Source organism: Sinohyriopsis cumingii, chromosome 5 (assembly GCF_028554795.1).
Source record: "Sinohyriopsis cumingii isolate HCF-2022 chromosome 5, ASM2855479v2, whole genome shotgun sequence".
Taxonomy (NCBI): Eukaryota; Metazoa; Mollusca; class Bivalvia; order Unionida; family Unionidae; genus Sinohyriopsis; species Sinohyriopsis cumingii.
In genome coordinates, this window is record NC_142965.1 from 127,060,286 (window position 1) to 127,077,444 (window position 17,159).

Genomic DNA, 17,159 nt, shown 5'->3' on the forward strand with positions numbered 1-17,159 from the left:
ATGAGGGCAGGCAAAAATGTCTTGCTGCAAACGGGCAAAGACATTTTAGGCCAACGAGAAACACCTATAAATGCCCTGCACGCTACCGAGTCAGGCATTCAGCAAGGACAAGGCAGAAAGAGACGACGAAGAAAACACCCTTTCACCAGACTTCAAGCGAGAAAGGCCAAGAAAAGAAGAACCGTTCGAGACTTAGACGTTTTCGATTATTGAGAAAAGAGACAAAAAAGTGATGCACCGAGAATCTTGCGCTTGTTCCAAGACGGAACTGGATCTGTTTGCCATGCCCCCCACGATGATGACGATGCAAGAATCCCAGTGGGTGGAATTTCACCCCGTCTCCTCACTGACCGATTCCGCTCCCATCGAGTTTGAAATCAAAGGACAGCCCGAAGATTACATCGATCTGAATAGCAGTTACTTGTACCTGAAAGTCAAAATTCTAGATAAGACTGGAGGTGCTATAGACGATGAAGCAGTAGCTCCCGTCAACAATTTCATGCATTCCTTGTTCAGTGGAGTGGACTTGTACTTGAATAACAAACTGGTCAGTAGCAGCATGGATACTTACCCTTATCGTGCCTACCTGGAAAATCTCTTGACGTACGGAATAGATGCCAAGAACACTCATCTCAATGCCTGTGTGGTATGGGAAGCTGACGAACCTACCAAGTTTGAAATATTGGAAACTGATGAAAAGAAAGACAACAATGATGGATTTGTAGAACGAAGAAAGAGAATCACGGGAGCCGACAAAAGTTTAGAACTGATGGATCGTTTGCATTTGGACATGTGGTTGCAAGAAAAGTATTTTCTGAACGGGGTGGATGTCCGCCTGAGACTGAATCGTAGCAGTGCCGCTTTCCATTTGATTGCTGATAGTGACGGTTACAAAACCAAAATCCTAGAAGCCAGACTCTACGTACGCCGTGTGGAAGTGTTACCTAAAGTGGGAAACGACATCAGTCAGACGTTGAGCAGAACGACCGCCAAGTATCCCATACGACGCGTGGAAGTGAAAACCTTCACCATTCCCAAGGGACAGCGATCCATGATCGAAGATCATCTGTTCCAAGGACAGTTACCCAAACGTTTGATCGTTGGTATCGTCGAGAATACAGCCTTCAACGGAGCTGCCGAAAAAAATCCTTTCTACTTTCAACACTTTGGCGTGTCCAAAATCGAAGTCAGTCGCGATGGCAAGATCTTGTGTACCCGACCTTTCGAACCTGACTTTACCAAGAAGAATTACTTGAGATCGTACTTGTCCCTGTACGAAGCCACCGGACAGTTAGGAACCAATACCAGTCACGGCATTACGTACGAGGATTATGCAGGGGGCTACGCTTTGTGGGCTTTCGATTTCACTCCAGACCAAGGCAGCGACGAGGGACATTTCCACCCTATAAAATCCGGCCAGATTCGTGTGGAAATTCAGTTTAAAGACCGAGACCCTGATGAAACGGTGAACGTCATCCTGTATGCAGAATTCGATAATACCATAGAAATCAACAGTTTGAGAGAAGTCATCCTAGATTACTAGAAACCATGGAAGACTGTTATCCCTCTTTACCTAGTGGAGAAACTTTAAAGATGGAATGTGATGAGACTGTGGAAAAAAATGTTGTGTTTTGAAAAAAATTGTTTGATGTTATGATGTTGGATTATTGTTAAAAATGTTAGAGTTGTTGTTTAGTGTTAAGTGATTTTTGAATAAAAAATGTTGTGTTTTGAAAAAAATGCCTTTGTCTTTTGTTTAGCTATAAGAATGTTGGATTGATGCTCTTTCATTTCTTACTATCCCTCTCATGACACTCACTAAACGTTGCGACTCAAAAACCGTGTGGGGGATGTTTTCCTTCACGTCCGCGCTTTGACTTTAAGAACCGGGTTGTTTCCAGTCTAACCATCCATTGTCGACTCATCCTCCTAAGAAGATGTGCTCCAAACTAGCTAAACTCAACGAAGCCTACGTGAATTTGCATAGGGTCAGACACAGTCTGATACCGAAGCCAGAAGAAATAGAGAATGTGAGAATGTTAAAAATCACTGAAGACCTGATAGAAGAGCTCTTCAGAGAAGAAATGAACAGGGAGAAAGAAGAATGGACAGAGAAGTACAGACTTCAAAGACAGCAGCAACAGCAGCAACAACAGCAGCAGCAGCAGCAACCTGAACCTGACAGAGGCTTTGTCGATTGCCGTATCGACACCAAAGAGTTCTTCTTTTCTTTCCGAAGAAGCAGACCTATCGCCAGAAAGTCTATCCTCAGAGGACATCGCATTCTTAGAAACTAAAAAAAGAATGCCATAGCAAACAAAAAAAACCCAGCCCTTTTCAGGGCTACCCCAATACTCTAGAAAAGAAATAACGATCGATTTGCCAATGTGTGTAGGTAGAGTAGTGTGAAAATAAACACTAACTCTTTTTTAAAAAATGTGAGGGTATGTGTTTGTGTGTTAGTAAGTGCTTAAGTAAGTTGGTATGAATAGTAGATTAAAATCATGTTTTTTTGGTGTTTGAGGTGTATATTTGGAGTTAGATTGGATTGCTTTGCGTATGTGGATAGTCTATTGAAGTGATTTATAAAAAATTTTAAAATAGTGATGGGTAGCATAAAAAAGTGAGTGAGTGTTTCTTTTAGGTCCGCGCGTTGTTGTTTTTGGTCATGATGTAGGTAACATCAATTTCATGTTTTTTTAGGGGGATGTTTTCCTTCACGTCCGCGCTTTCACTATAAATTGAAACTCGCTGGGCAGTCTAGCTACCCTTGTTGATTGATCAACACCAAAAATGAACACGAGACTGTCTAAACTGTTGGAACTTCATGTGCATCTGGAATATGCCAGGCGCCTGTTGAATGAACTGGCCGCGGAAGCCATTGTGGAGGAGGGAAGGATAAGACAGGAGGAGGAAAGAAGAATAAAAGAAGAGGAGGAGAGAAGATATAAAGAAGAAGAAGAAGAGGAAAGAAGATACAAAGAGGAGGAGAGAAGAAACAAAGAAGAGGAGGAGGAGAAGGAAAAGAAGAGAAGAAGAATAAATTTCAGAATCCCAGAGAGCGAAAATTGGGATTCTGAAGCCACATATCCTGCCTCTGCTCTCTCCCCCAAAAAAGTAAAAAGTAACTGGGGGATAAGATGTGTATGTGGCGCCAGGCCTGGAAGGTGCCACCATTAACCAGGTGTCCATGAAGTTCCAAAAAAACAGCCCTTTTCAGGGCTACTCAATACTCTAGAAAAGAAATAACCATCAATTTGCCAATGTGTAGGTAGAGTAGTGTGAATATAAACACTAACTCTTTTTTAAGATAGTGTGAGGGTATGTGGTTGTGTGTTTGTGTTTGTGTGTTTGTGTTTGTACCCGCTCACGTACGATTGTGTGGATAGTAGATTATGGATTTGTTTATCGTTTCTTAGCGTATGTGTTTGTGTGTTTGTGTTTGTGTGTTTGTGTTTGTACCCGCTCACGTAAGATTGTGTGGATAGTAGATTATGGATTTGTTTATTGTTTCTTAGCGTATGTGCTTGTGTATTTGTGTTTGTGTGTTTGTGATTGTGTGTTTGTGTTTGTACCCGCTCACGTACAATTGTGTGGATAGTAGATTATGGATTTGTTTATTGTTTCTTAGCGTATGTGTTTGTGTGTTTGTGTTTGTGTGTTTGTGTTTGTACCCGCTCACGTACGATTGTGTGGATAGTAGATTATGGATTTGTTTATTGTTTCTTAGCGTATGTGTTTGTGTGTTTGTGTTTGTACCCGCTCACGTACGATTGTGTGGATAGTAGATTATGGATTTGTTTATTGTTTCTTAGCGTATGTGTTTGTGTATTTGTGTTTGTGTGTTTGTGTTTGTGTGTTTGTGTTTGTACCCGCTCACGTACGATTGTGTGGATAGTAGATTATGGATTTGTTTATTGTTTCTTAGCGTATGTGTTTGTGTATTTGTGTTTGTGTGTTTGTGTTTGTGTGTTTGTGTTTGTACCCGCTCACGTACGATTGTGTGGATAGTAGATTATGGATTTGTTTATTGTTTCTTAGCGTATGTGTTTGTGTATTTGTGTTTGTGTGTTTGTGTTTGTACCCGCTCATTGAGTCATCCACCCTTGTGTCTTCCATGATGTTTAGGACGGACATGCTCATGTATGTCAGGTCCAAGTGGACTGTTGTTGATAGGACAGATACTAGTCAATGGATGAGGAGAGTTTACATAGAAAGACAAGGATGTCTCAAGAGGGTACTTGTGTATGGACCGGTAGTTAGGAGTTTAAGAAGAAGAAGAAGAAGATGTGACAGATGCCATCTATGTTAATATTAATATTAACATAAACCCAAAGGCCCTTTTCAGGGCCAGCCATATTTCTCGAAGAGAGATAGCCTTTCCATTGCCTACCCCTTTTCTAAATTTAAATTTAAATTTAAATTTTAAAAAACTTTTTAAAAAAAAAAAAAATCCCATATTCAATTCCCCTTGTCCCTAGACAAACCCAAACTCTATTCCCATGTTAATTTCCCTTGTCCCTAGACAGACCCAAACTCTATGTTAAATTCCCATTGTCCCTAAAGTGGCCCAGCGTTTTTCTCCATGTTAAATTTCCATTGTCCCTAGAGTTGCCCAGGGGTGTTTTTAATGCTAAGTCCCATTGTCCCTATGGTGGCCCACTTAACTACTTTCATACTATATTAAAACAAGACCTTCAGGCTCAATTGAGATTCTTTTGAAAAAAAACATATCAAAAGTCTAACACAACTGTAATAAAAGAAAAATATGCACTAAAGTAATATTTTTATAATTGCATGGCAGATTTACAGCTTATTCATAAGACATCCAAGGAAAACAATGGTAGCACTTTCTAAGCATAAAAAAACAACAACCAACCCTGGTGTATTACGTAAGCATCACAATGGAGTCTTTCTCGATCGATCAATCGACCAGAATAGAACGATTTGACATTTTAAACAATGTTAGCGGAAAAGAAAGAAAGAAAGAAAGAAAGAATAAAAATAAATAAATAAATTAAACCATGTGAATGCATACGAAACGGCAGTCACTGATAAATAAATTACATGATTTATAGTCTATAAAGTTGATGAAGGAAACAAAACCAAAGGTATGTGTCATGTGGGACTAGTAAAAACTAGTATAGATGAAACCGAAACATAGCAAATGGTAATCGCAGTTTAAACTTGTTGTATCATTAAACTGTAAGAAGAAAATCATATTCCGTACATTTGAATAGAAACTCTCAGTTGTAAGTACAAAATCACATACCGTACCTAACAACAGAAACGCTGACTTGTAAGTACTAAAGAACTAAGTCATATGACGGAACTTCCAACAGTATCACAACCTTTTAGCAGATGCAAAAAAGAGGAATGTAGACATTACTTTGTCAGCAAATATTACCGAAAGCATTTATTTTCTGCCATGAAGAAATGTGTACTTCTGTGATCAAAAAAGTATCACATAAATTCCAATCTCCAGATCGCTTATATATGAATAAGCTGCCATTTCGACTAAGGTGCACCTTCTGTGTGATTATGACCTTGACCTTTATAGAAGAAGACGTTTTAAAAAAGCAATAAAGCTATCACACCACATTAATACGTTCCAATATTTCCGTTTTCTCTTCTTTTTTGCTCAGGAGAGTCATTTCCGTTTCATTTCTTCTCATAGAAGCTTCGTCTTGCTCCCCTAATATTTTCTTGCAGAGGTGATACGTGACAGCTGCGTTGAATGTGTGGCTAACTACGCTGCTCGTAGATCGTATTCTGTCCCTGTATGGAAAACAAAGACAAACATCCAGGTAAGAAGCATGTCAATAAATATGCATTAGGAATCATATTTCGTGCCCTCAAATTCATACAAGATGTATCAACACATTCCAAGTCAAATACTTTAACAAACATTACTGTGTCAGTAGACAAAGCTTAAACGACTAAATTGACTTCATACTGTTGGATACAAATGACATGTATTGAGAAGATATGATTTTCGCAGCTTAATAAATACAGTATTGGCCTTAATCATTTCGCACTGATTCTAGTGACTTAAGCCACGATTTGCATTCGTACAGTAATTAGGATACAATGCCAATAGCAAGAAAATCGTTCTATGCGTGTGCGAAATTAACCTACATTACCTTCAGTGTTATTTACTTCCAAAACTACTTAATTTTGAATAGGATTCTAAATTTCTGAATATGAGGTACAGTGTTGTTGTTGTATTTAAAACAATGTTTAAAACAAACATTATTGACATATAATTATTTCAATCTGATTAAAATCAGATCTCTACTGTCTTACGTGAAGATTTGACAGCGACAGCTGATGGGTCATGCTCTGGTGATCTGCTGAACTACCTAATAAAAATGCAGCTTTCGGAAATTTGAAAGAGAATCGGATCGTTTGGCACACACTGATGCTCTTCAGCCATACTGCCAAGTCATCCAAACGCAAAGTTACAATGCTTAATCTGATTGGCTGATAAAGTTATTATGGTAATTATCGTAATAATACAGGTCACCAGAATATGACAGCTAAGCGGTCGCTCTCGGATCTACGCGTAGGACAGTGGAGATCGGATATTAATCAGACTGATAATTAATGTTAATTGAAATGGGACAATTAGACAGTAAAAACATTCAGGGACAACACAGATTGCCCAAAACAAAAAGTAGACACTTTCGTTATTTTACTGAATCTTGGTGGCACGTACCATGTAAATTATTCCCCTTTATATTTGTTTTCACTCGTTTAATGTGATATCATATCAGCGCCATAACTATAACAAACTGCCTCCGTTAGTATAATAATTTGTTTCATTATTTAGTAGTAAATAAAATTTGTTAATTAGTAACTAATGGTTGATATACTCATCTTAAATCATAAATTTAATGTAGTCCCACAGAGCTAAAAATTAAATTCATTGAAAGTTGCAAGAGTTGAATTTGCGCATTCAAGAATTAAATACAGGCAGACAAATGAACGACCACACAGACGGACGGACAAAAAGGATTGACGCTGCATGCAATCAGCCACATGCATGGAACATAAATAAAAATTATACTTACAGGTACCATTCTACTGCCAAGAGAAGAGCTATGTCCCCGACAGGTATACTCATTGAGGTAAGAATCATGACAACCGCCATGACACTGGCGCTTGGAATGGAGGGCACAGCCATGGCAGCAATCGTTGTTAACAGCCTGTAGTAGTAGTAGTAGTAATATTAGCTGTGGTTGGTGTTGTAGCAGTAGCATTAATACTACTACTACTAATAATAATAATAGTTGTTATTGTCGTTATTATTATTAGTAGTAGTAGTATTGTTATCAGTCTTATCATTGTCTTAATCTGATTGTCACTTTTCCAACAACAAATTCTGTAATAAGTATATCGGGATGTATTCGGTTTAAAATTGTAACTTTTCTTTGGCCATGGAAAGTCAACGGGCATTATGGCAATAATAGAAGGTGTACTTTATTTTTAAAAAATGCTTCCTAATAAAAATGAAAAGTTAAAAATGAAATAGATTTAGACGTCTTTATTAAACAATCAAAATTTGCAAGTTGCTCTCATTAATATAGAACGTTATCAGATACAGGCTTCACGTTTAGCTATATTGATATACTGCTAATTTCAAGTTTGCTTTAGTTAGCAAGCTGAAAACGTTTATGTCGTATATATACTAACACAATGGCAGATACAGATGCACAGACTAAACAACCCCGATCATTAGCATCAGAAGTTATTGTTTTTGTAGGGTTTAACGCCATTTTTCAGCACACGATAGGCTATGTATGGCTGCCAGTATAAATGGTGGAGGAAGAACCCCGGAAAATCCTGGAAAGAACCACCGACCCACGAGAAGCTACTGGCACGCTTTCTGACATACAGCAACAGATATAAAAACGCACACAAATACGAACACGCATGCTCACACATACAGATGCATGGAAGAAAACGTACCCAATCATTAGTATATCCCCAATGCTGGTGGAGGAACCTGTTAGATTAGCAATGAAGACGCAGGAACTGGCGATGTACACAGCGCCACCATTGCAGCTAAGCGTGACACTAAATGGGATAACGAAGCGGACAACTCTTTTATCAATTTTCTGCTTCTCTTCACAGATATGGTTCATCTCCGGAATGGCAACCGCCCTATGACACATGATTAGGATAAACTTGAGCGTAAATTATAAAAGATATCGTAGTCTTGTACAATTAATTATTTAAATACGAACATCTGAAATGTACACTTGTCTCTGAATTTCTTCCTGATTTTATTTATATCTAAACAATGACAATCAACGTTCCTAAATTTGACTCGTCGCGTAAAACAGACAACAGTAAACTTTATACATTTACCATACCAGAACTAAATTATCATTGTAATCTTATAATAATTTTTACAACTTCGACATAATGAAATATGTCCGTAATCAGCAAAAATCAGTTCTCATTAATCACTTACACATAATGATTCCAAAAACAACAATTTTCAAAACGCATGCCGATCAAGTCAGCTTCAGTAACTATCAATATCTGTACAGCTGATAAGAAATAATGTGAAGGCTTTCTTCTCTTAATTGTTATCGGCTGAGTTATGTTTTAACTTCTTTAGCTGACTAGTTTTCTAAATAAGAAAAATCACTGTTTTAAGGTATTTTGTGATGTTAAACATGATAATACTGTGGGAAGCAATCTACAAAGGATGACACTACAACATGGCAGCCGATAACAATTGTAAAATGACACTACAACATGGCAGCCGATAACAATTGTAAAATGACACTTCAGCATGGCAGCCGATGAATATGGTAAAATGACACTACAACATGGCAGCCGATAACAATAGTAAAATAACACTACAGCATGGCATCCAATAACTATGGTAAAATGACACTACAACATGGCAGCCAATAACTATGGTAAAATGACAATACAACACGGCCGCCGATAACAATGGTAAAATGACACTACAGCATGGCAGCCGATTACAATGATAAAATGACACTGCAAAATTTCAGCCGATAACGACGGTAAAATGACACTGCGACATAGCAGCCGAGAACAATGGTAAAATGACAATACAACATGGCCGCCGACAACAATGGTAAAATGACACTACAACATGTCAGCCGTTACACTGCAACATATCAGCCGATAACGATGGTAAAATCTTGTTCACGCCTAATCTTACCAAATGTATAAAGACTTATGAAAACGTAATTTTGATGAAATAGTGACGCGTTTGCTTTAGCAAGTAAAGTAACTATTTTTTCACTCAGTTTCGTTTTTATCTTTTTTTTCTTCTTCTGGAAAATATGTAATAATTAACTAATAGCTTTTCCGTTTATCATTGATTTCTTTTTATATAAAGACGTAATATTAAGCCCATAATAAAATACTGCTGCACTAATAAATTTAATTTTTTTCTCGATGAAATTCAATACATTAGCTCAGACCACGCGTTTACATAGGCTACCTTGTTGTTCTACTAAGTAAAGTCATGGACATAACATATCAGACGTTAAGGAAAGTGCTTTCTTCCTTTTCTGGAAATAGTTGCCTTTGAAAGCAATGAAGTGAATAGTTAGTACCAGTGCCGGATTACTAAATAGTCAGAGTAGGTACCGACCTAGGGGCCACGCGACAACGGATCAAAATAATACTGATAAAACGTATTAGGAGTTAATTTGCGAGGAAGGCCCCAAGATTTAAACTGCCTAAGGACCTAAGGGCCTCGACAGAGCTTAATCCGGTAATGGCTAGTACCTGTGATATGTCCGGAGGAGGCAAATTTTCGCCTTCCCGCTTTATCGTCTTAAGTCAAATCGCAGAGGCTAAATTTAGTAACAAGAGACTGATGATGCTTCTTACTCTCCACAGTTTCACATTTCGACGTTATACATATCTCCAGGAAAAATCAACAACAAAAAAGGTAATTATTCTTCTTAAGGACCTCAGAAACATTAAACAACGCCTGATTGGTTACATTGGCATAGTAATACATTGAAACCAAAGCATGCCCATAACAAATGGAAAATACATGAAATTTAAACTTACGTGCTAGTTGTTGCGAACGCAATCATCCATGGCCTAGCGATGCTCATCAGAAATATGAAAGGGTTTCATCTGGTGAAGATGAAAAGCGTAAGAGGCATCATGACGATCTGGTGAATAGCAATTCCAATAGTCACGCATGCGATGAACATGGCAAGCTGACTGAACACATTCCGAACATCTGCTACACTAGCCACTGACACGGCAATAAGGCTTGTCACTCCAATCGGGGTCGCCCTTAAAAATATAAGAAATGGTTATTATCAGTTAATTTCTTATCAAACAATAGCAGGATAAGAAGCATTTAAATCTTCCAACTTTTGCATTTAACGATTAATATATTTAGAATAATCGCCGTGGATTAGACCTTTTCCTAAGAAATCGGAGAAAGTCGTCTTGATAAAGATACTCCGCAGATATCTTACCTGCGTTTTGCTTCGAAAAAGATTTTTTTTTAAATATCCTAAAATGATTGGGGTTTTTTTGTTGTTTTTGTTTGGTTCCTTACAACATGAAGGTTCTATTAATAGTGCTGAGGGAAGTAATGTGCTATGCCCAAGGACATACTTATTGTAGTCTGTTTGGGGTTATCCGATGGTAGATCCAGTATTGCCTTCACTAACTGATGTTATTAATACCTCTCTCTCATTAGGGGAATTCCCATCATTTTTCAAAACTGCCATTGCAACGCCTCTGCTGAAGAAACCAACACTAGACCATAACGATTTAAAAAAACTACTGCCCAGTTTCTAATCTCCCATTCATATAAAAAATCTTAGAAAAGTTTATTCTATCCGAGCTTGTATCTCATCTGAATTCCAACAGTCTTTATAGCAATTTGCAATCTGCATATCACCCTTGCCACAGTACTGAAACTACTCTTCTAAAAATTGTTAATGACATTCTCTCTGCTTTGGATAGCGGAAAGATTACAGTCCTCACCCTCCTTGATTTGTCTGCAGCATTTGACACAATAGACCATGATATATTACTTCACCGTCTCCAGCATGTATTTGGCATTCATGATACAGCCTTACTGTGGTTCAAGTACTACTTGGTCAACAGGACACAAATTGTATCTGCAAATGGAATACACTCCAGCCCAGTTGATCTATGTTGTGGTGTTGCACAGGGGTCTGTTCTTGTACCTGTTCTCTTCATTCTGTACACTCAGCGGTCCTCAAGTGTCATTGATCATCATCCAGTGTCTCACCAATTGTACGCTGATGACACCCAAATATACAACTCTAGCCACCCAACTGAAGTTGATACTACCATCCAAGGTGTAGAGAGGTACATTTCTGATGTGAAATCATGGATGACATGTAACAAACTGCAGATAAATGATTATAAAATCGAGGTCATTCCGAATACAGCACAAATACTTTCTCATTCACATCCTTTACCTCAAACAATAAATATCAGCAACACCAACATTAAATTCACACAATCAGTACGAAACCTAAGTGTTACTCTGGACAGTACTCTCACATTGCACCAACATGTCATGAACATATGCAAGGTTGCATATCTTGAGATGAGACGCACCAGCTCCATTCGCAAATATCTTTCAGTTGATGCCACTAAAACACTTGTGTGTCCATTAGTACTTTCAAGACTGGACTATGGTAACTCAGTTCTGTCTGGTTCATCTCAATATCTACTCCAAAAACTTCAAAACGTTCAAAACACAGTTGCTTGGATCATACTTACCACGATCAGAGCACACCTGCCCGATGCTCTGTACCCTACACTGGCTATCCATTCGATCCAGAATCAAACACAAATTTGTTTCACTGACGGACTCTAGTCCAACATACCTATCTGGCCTCACCCATGTGTACACACCAGCAAGATACTTACGCTTCTCTTCTGACAATCGTATACTCATTATTCCCGCTATGAAAACAAAGTCATATGGACAGCGTTCTTTTGCATACCAGGGCCCGGCGACGTGGAATGAATTGCCCACTGAACGTAGACACAGACACAGTGATCACATAAAAGAGTGCTCTCAAAGCTGACTTATTTCGACTGCAAGTACAAACTTAAAGACCTAATAACGTTTCCTACCTTAAATATTCTCACCATGTTTTTTATGTTATCTAGTTTCATGGTGTTTGTGGTTGTACTCATATCATTATATGTTTTTTATCTTATAGATATTGTCTAATGTTGTAAAGTGCTTAGAGCTTCTAAAGATTAGGGGCTATAAAAAGTCCTCATTATTATTATAAATATTAATATTATTATTATTAGATATCGAATCCGCGTCCCTCATTTCACAAGGATAAAGCGCTGATCGCTGGGTCACCGCTGTTCGGACCTAACGAGTTCAGTTGATTATATTAAAGCGCTCATAATTCAACTGACCACATCAGCCAACGAACAACAACACCAACGGTATCGGAGCAAGCAACGAAGAAATCCAGAAAAGGTTTTCCCTTCTCCTTCAACGAACCAGCCGCAATACCCAATAGGCTTGCCGCCAAAATCATACCTGCAAAAAAAGAATAAAAAAATCACAATAAAGACTACTCAAAACGGCTAGAATATATGTATTTCTTTCTTTATTTTTTTATTTATTTATTGCCCTTCTCCTTTACTTTTTGCAACTTTTTTATTTTGACCAATCCTTTTTGGTGGCTTACATGAACCGTTCCAGTACGTTTATAAATGTGATGCAAAAATGTTCAATAAAACCATTTAAAAAAATAAAAGCAGAATCAGTGCCAATGTTTATCTCACGGTTAGGGCTCCCCAGTGGCCGAGTGGCCGTTACGGATCACTGCCATCTCACCTCTGTCTGCGTGGGTTCGAGTCTAGGATTTGGCCAATGTGGGTATGTGAGAAAGCTTGCCAGTAGCTTCTCGTGGGTCAGTGGTTCTTCCCGGGGTATTCCGGGCCATCCTCCGCTATTAATACTGGCCGCCAAGCATAGCCTATCGTGTGCTGAAAACCCTAAAACAACAACAACAACAACAATCTCACGGTTACACTTAAATAATCGAAAATACTTTCTACAATGCAAGCCCCCATTTGCCACTGATAAAAGTATGCCTTTACCGTCTTTAGTAGCTTATAAGTGGGATTCATCTGCAAACAACATAGACCTTGACTGCAGTCGCATAGTCAGGGTTTGTTTCTTTTTCTCTTTTTTTCTTTCTCCTAATTACTCCTAACACGCTGGATAGTACCAGATCTGCCGGTTCGTTATGAGACGGCATATATGGGTCCATAAACCTGCAGTTGGACCTGACCTATAAGCGACTATATGCGGTAATTCTCTTACTTCTTCAGTCTGTAAAACACCAGCGAATTTACCTATATTTAACACACAGATTGATAATCAAAATAATGACCATGAAAATATGTTCTTCCAAGGAATGTTTTAATACAATTCATAATGTTAAAGTAAATTTAAGTATGACATCGTTTCGAGACAACCTTGCTAACGCATTATTTCTAATTATTTTTTCTTTCAAACTGCGCCTGTCATAAGGTATACTACGTAAGTCTACATGTACGTAATGTAAATTCAGTACGAAAATGAATTATTTTAAATGATATTTAAAAATTAAAATGCCAGGTCTCTATGCATACCAATGATATTAGCAGCATCTGTTTTTCCTATCTCTTTGGTCAAAATAAAACATGCTTCTGTGATAGAAGTTCCATTGGTAAAATTTTGGGATACACTAATATCTTCTTTGTAATACCGAGTCTGGGTCTTTCTGAAAGCCGCTTCTACCAAATTGTCAGGAAAGATGTTTCTGCGAAGAAAAAAAAAGATTAAATAAAAACAAGCTGTTGCCTCGCATGCACGGAATATCACTATATCGGCGTATTAATATTTGTTTGTTTATTTATTTATTTAGTTATTTATTTATTTTAACCATAGCAAGAACCCATCAATATCAGCTGATTACTTTTAATATCTGCGCTTTGAGGATACCGTAGACATGAGCTATCGCCAATGCGATCCTGTTTCAAGTTGACTCCAAAACTTTGATAGTTGACGTGAGACATTTTAACCGCTGGTCCTCTTTGAGGACTTTGATGGTGGTTTGGGACGTGTGGGTGAGGTTGGCTGTCAGAAGGGAGAGAGACAGATAGAAATAGAGAGAGAGTGAAGGAAGATTTCAGGAACGATATACCTCTCAGCGAACTGTGATCACGACACGTTTACATTAACATCTGAATCTCTCATACGCAGGCATAATGCAGTTTATCAAACTTATTACATTATAATGAAATATGAAACGGATCATCGGTTCTTGCTTATAAAAATGTAAGAGCTAAAAATTTATTTTCAACAAGCTTACCTGATTAAGTCAGCCAAGATATCTTGGGTTTGTAAAGCATTTTCCACCTTGGAGTTACTTTGTGGAGTACCACCTGCTCCTATACAGAAAGGAAATATATATATATTGAAAAAGAAGAAGAAAATGGAATATATATATATGTGTGTGTGTGTGTGAGTGTGCTTTCGACAGTAGTGAAGTGGGGCACTTTACGTACAATGGAAATTAGCATTACAGAGACCCCTGGGTCAGATTACGTACAATGGAAATTTAACATGGCGAAAAATCGTGGGTCAGATTACGTACAATGGGAATTAACATGGCGATAAATCGTGGGTCACTTTACGTACAAGGGGAATTTAACATGGGAATAAATCGTGAGTGGGATTTTTTTTTTTTTTTTTTTTAAAAATTTAAATTTAAATTTAAATTTAAATTTAAAAAAGGAGTAGGCAATTGAAAAGTCATTCTCTTTTCTAGAAATATGCGTGGCCTTGAAAAGGGCCTTTTGTTTTTCTTCTTCTGCTTCTGATTTCTTCTTTTTCTCCACCAACTTCTTATTTTCTCACCTACACTCTTTCTCTTCTTTTTTTTTCTCCTCCTCTTCTTTCTTCTCTTCCTCCTCCTCTTCTTTCTTCCTCTTCTCATTTTCTTCTTCTTTTTCAATTTTTTCATTCCATTTTCTTATTCTTATCCTTTCCTCTTCATCCTCCTTCTCCTCCTTTATTTCCTTCATCACACCACTTATCATATCCTTTGCTTTTCTTAAATTGTTAATTTCCATTTTTACTCTATGCGGACTATAAGAATAGTGGTCTTCATTGAGTCGTACTAGCATTTGTTCTATCATGCCCAAATTGTCAAGGACGTCTTGCAATGTTTGAAATTTATCTAGGTGGTTCGAAGCCATCTTCTCTGTAGAATGGTTTGAACGACGAATATTGTGGGTTCTTATACTTAAAGCGCGTACGTGAAGGAAAACATCCCCCTAAAACATAAAATTGATCTTACCTAGATCATGACCAAACAACGCGCGGACGTGAAGGAAAACATCCCCACTTTTCTCATTTTCATATAATAAAACCCAAACTATACTCTTCACATACGCTAAGAAACAATAAAGAAACTACTATTCACACTAACTTTACTTGAGCAGTTACTAACACAAACACAAACACTCGCACTATTAATAAAGAGTTAGTGTTTATATTCACACTACTCTACCTACACACATTGGCAAATTGATAGTTATTTCTTTTCTTGAGTATTGTGTAGCCCTGAAAAGGGCTGTTTTTTTGGGAACTTCATGGACACCTGGTTAATGGTGGCACCTTCCAGGCCTGGCACCACATACACATCTTGTTCCCCAGTTACTTTTTACTTTTTTGGGGGAGAGAGCAGAGGCAGGATATGTGGCTTCAGAATCCCAATTTTCGGTTTCTGGTATTCTGAAATTTCTTCTTCTCTCCTTTTCCTCCTCCTCTTCTTTGTTTCTTCTCTCCTCCTCCTCTTCTTTGTATCTTCTCTCCGCCTCTTCTTTGTATCTTCTCTCCTCCTCTTCTTTGTTTCTTCTTTCCTCCACCTCTCTTATCCTTCCCTCTTCCACAATGGCTTCCGCGGCCAGTTCATTTAGTATGCGCCTGGCATATTCCAGATGCACATGAAGTTCCAACATTTTCGCCAGTCTCGTGTTCATTTTGGTGTTGATCAATCAACAAGGGTAGCTAGACTGCCGAACGAGTTTCAATTTATGCTGAAAGCGCGGACGTGATGGAAAACATCCCCCTAAAAACATAAAATTGATCTTACCTAGACCATGAACAAAAAACAACGCGCGGACCTAAAAGAAACACTCACTCACTTTTTATGCTACCCATTACTATTCTAAAAATTTTTTGTTATTAACCACTTCAATAGACTATCCACATACGCAAAGCAATCCAATCTAACCCCAATTATACACCTCAAACACCAAAAAAGACATCATTTTAATCTACTATCCATACCAACGTACGTGAGCACTTACAAACACATACCCTCACATTTTTAAAAAAAAGAGTTAGTGTTTATATTCACACTACTCTACCTACACACATTGGCAAATTGATGGTTATTTCTTTTCTAAAGTATTGGGGTAGCCCTGAAAAGGGCTGTTTTTTTTTTGTCTTTTTTTGTTTGCTATGGCAATCTTTTTTTAGTTTCTAAGAATGCGATGTCCTCTGAGGATAGACTTTCTGGCGATAGGTCTGCTTCTTCGGAAAGAGAAGAAGAACTCTTTGGTGTCGATGCGACAATCGACAAAGCCTCTGTCAGGTTCAGGTTGCTGCTGCTGCTGTTGTTGTTGTTGTTATTGTTGTTGCTGTTGCTGCTGTCTCTGAAGTCTGTACTTCTCTGTCCATTCTTCTATCTCCCTGTTCACTTCTTCTCTGAAGAGCTCTTCTATCAGGTCTTCAGTGACTTTTAGCATTCTCACATTCTCTATCTTTTCTGGCGTATCAGACTGTGTCTGACCCTATGCAAATTCACGTAGGCTTCGTTTAGCTTAGCTAGTTTGGAGCACATCTTCGTAGGAGGATGAGTCGACAATGGATGGTTAGACTGGAAACAACCCCGGTTCTTAAAGTCAAAGCGCGGACGTGAAGGAAAACATCCCCACGGTTTTCGAGTCGCAACGTTCAATGAGTGTCATTAGAGAGATAGTAAGAAATTAAAGAGCATCAATCCAACATTCTTATAGCTAAACAAAAGACAAAGGCATTTTTTTCAAAACACAACATTTTTTAT

At 38.1% G+C, this 17,159-nt stretch overlaps 1 pseudogene across 1 annotated transcript in view; it reads right to left on the bottom strand.

The window, feature by feature from the left end:
• Positions 1–4,298: 4,298 nt before the first annotated feature.
• Positions 4,299–17,159, bottom strand: part of LOC149800155 (excitatory amino acid transporter 1-like) — a 48,761-nt pseudogene continuing 35,900 nt past the window's right edge. The window contains exons 4-10 of the transcript XR_016421336.1: positions 14,397–14,475; positions 13,675–13,844; positions 12,445–12,571; positions 10,075–10,308; positions 7,972–8,166; positions 7,074–7,208; positions 4,299–5,778 (exon numbers count right to left, since the gene is read on the bottom strand). The product of XR_016421336.1 is annotated as an excitatory amino acid transporter 1-like (transcript). The remainder of the gene's footprint in view (positions 5,779–7,073; positions 7,209–7,971; positions 8,167–10,074; positions 10,309–12,444; positions 12,572–13,674; positions 13,845–14,396; positions 14,476–17,159) is intronic.